This window comes from Cicer arietinum, chromosome 6, assembly GCF_000331145.2.
Source record: "Cicer arietinum cultivar CDC Frontier isolate Library 1 chromosome 6, Cicar.CDCFrontier_v2.0, whole genome shotgun sequence".
NCBI classification, from domain to species: domain Eukaryota; kingdom Viridiplantae; phylum Streptophyta; class Magnoliopsida; order Fabales; family Fabaceae; genus Cicer; species Cicer arietinum.
Genome location: NC_021165.2, coordinates 27,189,952 through 27,194,453, shown reverse-complemented (window position 1 = coordinate 27,194,453; position 4,502 = coordinate 27,189,952). Strand labels below are relative to the sequence as shown.

At 31.3% G+C, this 4,502-nt stretch overlaps 1 long non-coding RNA gene across 1 annotated transcript; it reads right to left on the bottom strand.

Annotated features, from left to right (window-relative positions):
• Positions 1-439: 439 nt before the first annotated feature.
• On the bottom strand, positions 440-3,744 carry LOC113787077 (uncharacterized). Its single transcript, XR_003473322.2, has 2 exons — positions 2,036-3,744; positions 440-1,241 (listed from the first exon to the last, which is right to left on the bottom strand). It is a non-coding gene; the product is annotated as an uncharacterized lncRNA (long non-coding RNA).
• Between the last annotated feature and the right edge of the window lie 758 nt (positions 3,745-4,502).

Sequence of the window (4,502 nt, the reverse complement as noted above, 5' to 3'; positions counted from 1 at the left end):
TTTAGATGTGACATCTTTTAATCTTTGAGATGTTATAACACAAGTTGTACAATTTGAGGGTTATAAAGTTCATTTGTATAACCAAAATATTAAAACTATTCTTTAACAAATTAACTAGATGTAACATCTTTTTTTTAGTCTTTAAGTTTCTTAAGACACAAGTTGCATAACTTGATAATCTTAAAACTCACATTTTTAGAATAATTATTCAAATCAAACAAACTCAATTTCTTTTGTCAAAATATTTGTTTTCAACAACAAAATAAACTTTCCTTAAAAAACAATCAACACATCTGCATTTTCTACCTAAGAACTACGTAGCTTTGGTTTCTATACCGCACTTGAAGATATGTAGGAGGAAGAGCTCACTGTTGTCAAACACATCAATAATTTTTTTTTTCTATCTCCTTCTTAAACACACTTTTATTTCAAAATCACATTCATAAAACATAATTGATATTCATATTTGATAAAAAGGAGAAATAAATTTATATAAGTTTATATTAATTTTACACAATTAATTATAGGTAACCATATTTTGTATGGATGTCGTAGAGTGTTAATACATTCCTTACGCATAATCGACTTCTGGACTCAAACTTTGATATAAAAGACCAAAAGAAAGACATTAAGTCCATATACAACAAAAACTAATATGATCATCCACTAGCATCTACAATAACAAGGGTGATCTCCAAACACTCCGCATGTTCCTTCTGACACAGTATCTCTCCTCAAAGTAACTTCCTCGTCATCAACATCCATAGAAGGATCAGTCTCCTCAGAAGTCAGATCCACCCACGAGATATGTGGCTTCAGCGACGCCGGAATCTCAAAATAGTCCACTACTTCAGTGACAATCGATATGGGATCATTCACCAGAAGTGGAAGCTCTGACTCGATCCGCCTAGATGGTCATGCAATATCTCTTCCCACTACCATTGACCCCTTATCCTTCTTGCTAGTCCCCTGCACAACCACTGTATCCCCAACTCCTACGGTGGCCTCCGCCTCAACTCTAACTGAGCCATCCTCTGCATCTTCACATGCTTCATTCATCTCGAGCACCAATCCCGAGGGTACTAGATAGTCGATCCTCTAGTGAGTGAGCTCCACGAGATATACTGCTCCATCTCTCCTACTTGTCCTCACTGCCCTCCCCGTATAAGTAACCCTGCTTGAGATGGGGTTGTATACCCAAGGAGTTGGTGAATGTCGGTCAGGGAAGTCTAACGAAGTTTCTGTTATCAAGGTAACAGTTGGTGGAACGAACTCGAGTATCATATGAGGGCAAAGCCCAATTTCCACAATAATGTAAAGGGTCACCAACCGAAATTAACAAACAACATGTAACACTTACGTCATAAAGACAAGTAATAACCCTTAGTAATTACAACATGATAACAAATAATAACAGATAATGTATATACAATTATCATATTATAACAAACATGACTTGCGTGCAAAACATTCTAATGCAATGCTTATATACCAATGCACATGATTATGGAATTTCCAAACCCTCCTCGAGGGACGTAAATCATAAATGTACCACATTTCACATACTAGTACTAATTACCAAGGTGCCACCTATCACATATCAGCACAATTTATAGAGTGCAGTGATAAGATGGACCAATCAATTCATGGCACCATCTCGTGGCTTATCACGGTCACCACTAACATCGTGGCCCATCACGGTCACCACTTACACTATGGCCCATCACTGTCACCACTAATTATGAAATGCATGAGCATACTCTGACTCTTTCACAACATTCACTATGTAAATGTAGCTATTAAAAGACTCCCCTTTTAATAATCATTACACACCAATAATTTTTCATACTTTTCACAAAGCAAACTCAAGACATATTATCTTCAATAAAATTCATAACATGTAGCAACACGTATTATCACTCAAGAATGCATCATCACATCAATATTAATCATCACATATTCACACATCAATCATACATAAATCACACATATAAGGTCCCTATGTGCAAATTAAAAATTTGGAAGGAGTCCTTACCTTAGTTATAGCTTTTTCAACAGTTATCACCACCACAATCAAATACAGCAAAAAAATCTCGTTTGTGTCGACACCTTTAATCAAATAGTGTTTGACTTAGTCAAATTAATCCCTTAAACTTTAAATACCTTACAAATCATTTCTTACTCTTAACCCCCTTAGAGTATATTTTACTAAAATAGTTTACAATGAGTAAGGATTAATAGTACTATTAACCACAACCCACTTTCAACATATAAAACATATTTTAGAAATTAACATCCTTTAATTTTTCAGTGAATTCACTAACAATTTTTTGAAACGTTTTAAATTATTTTTCTCAAAATGTTTCACACAACCACAAATTTTTCTCAAATTTGCCATCACTCAATTTTTTTTCCGTTCCAAATAACTACATAACCACATAAAAGATATCAATAAATATTCTTTTTTAGTTTTATGGTTATAACTCTTTGAAATAGTTTCATTCCTTTCAAAATATATTAAATATTTTATTTTTCTTTTCTTATCAACAAAGCTTGTATTTTAATTCATGAAAATTGGAATTTTTTTAAAAAAAAAAATGAAATTCTAACTCAAGACTTTAACTTTTGCTAAATAAAGTTGAAACTTTAATTAAAATCATGCAAACTTTTTTTTTTTTTAAATGAAAGTATACATATAAAAACTTGAAATAACAATTCACGAACTTTCCTTAAAACACAAGTTCAAATATTTGATAACTACATGTATACATTCCTCATCATCAGTCATAACAATTACTTTTGGAAATGCATAAACTAAGAAAAGTCATTTTTCTTTAATTATCACAACAACATTAATATATCAAAGTTCTCTCCACTGCTAACTCAGTGCCAACAGTCTCGATTCCTTTTCGAGACTCATGAAGCTAACTACATAAACATAAATATTTATAACAATTTGTTCACAACTAAAATTTATCCAACCACAACAAAATTTTAAAATTATATCTTTTTCACACACCAAATTTTTAAAACCAAATAATCTATTTTATTTAGTTAAAACTAAATAAAACAAATATTTTATAAATCAAACATACACACACTCGATTATTAAAACACCATAAATTTGAGTTAATAAAGTACTCTAAATTTTTTCTTTTTAAACTTAGTCAAAGAGTAATTAAAAGTGTAACATTTTAAACTCTAAATATTTTAATTTCAATCTAACTTTTTGCTCAATCTCTTTAACTTAGTTAAATTTGAAACTTTTTCACAACTTTTACAACTCTAAATTATTTTTTGTAAAATTTCAGCTTCAGTTCAAACTCATTTATTTGAAAATAACTCATTACGTAACTCAAACACATCAAAAATCATTTTTTTTGTAACTAATACTAACAAAATCATCAACAACAACAACAACAACACAACCAAGAATTTGTTAAGAACTGAAAAATTTCACTCATCCCCCACTGTATAAAGTTTACGAATTTAGGAAAAAGGAGGAGAAAATTATTGTCTAACCTCAAATAAATTAACTCACATGCACCACCTTGTGGGAATGAGCAACTTTCCTTCCTAACACTTCTTGAATAAAAGCTTATATCTAATAGAAAATGGAATTTTGTGTTTGTTGTTTTATTTTTTAAAACACCAACACCAATTTTTTTTTGAAAAAAGAGAGAAGAAAGAAAGGGAGGGGCGAGCAAACTGAAACTAAAAGGAAGACATGCCTTTTGCCCTGGGTTCATGTGTGTGTGTCTATATATATATATATATATATATATATATATATATATATATATATATATTTAACTTTAACTTACAACCAACAAAAACACACACACACACACATATATATATATATATATATATATATATATATATATATATATATATATAAAACATATTAATAATTCTAACAAAATATATTTTTGGTACTTAATTCACAAAATAAAAAATTGGGCTAAAGGCCTAAGCAATTCAACATAAAATACACTAAAATTGCATAAATTAGAGTTTAGAAAATTCAGGGTCTTACAAATACCTTTGTAGCATTTGATCGTTCTTTGGGAGACGGCGAGTTTGGTAATGTCCGTTTATTTGGGAGACAACAAGTTGTGAATCTATATTAAACGTGAGCTCTTATGCACTACATTTATACGCAATCGCAATCCTGCGATGCTAGCCTCGTACATTGCTTTGTTGTTAGATGTCGAAAATGAAAAGGTAAGGGATGCTTCAACACCTAAGCCTTTGTCGTTTTCAAGTAGGACACGAGCTCCACTTCTATTGGTGTTGGAGGATCTGTCGACGAAGATGGTACAAATGGCACTTGGTTCGAAAAATGTTAGGGTCATCTCATAACTGAAGTCGAAAAGGGCCTTGGCTTTTATAGACTTCTTCTATTCAAAGGAGACTTCAATCTTCGAGAGCTCCAATGACCATTTTTGTCATTCTTCCTGCTAGATCTAGATCTAGCCTATAGAAGATTTGTTGAATTG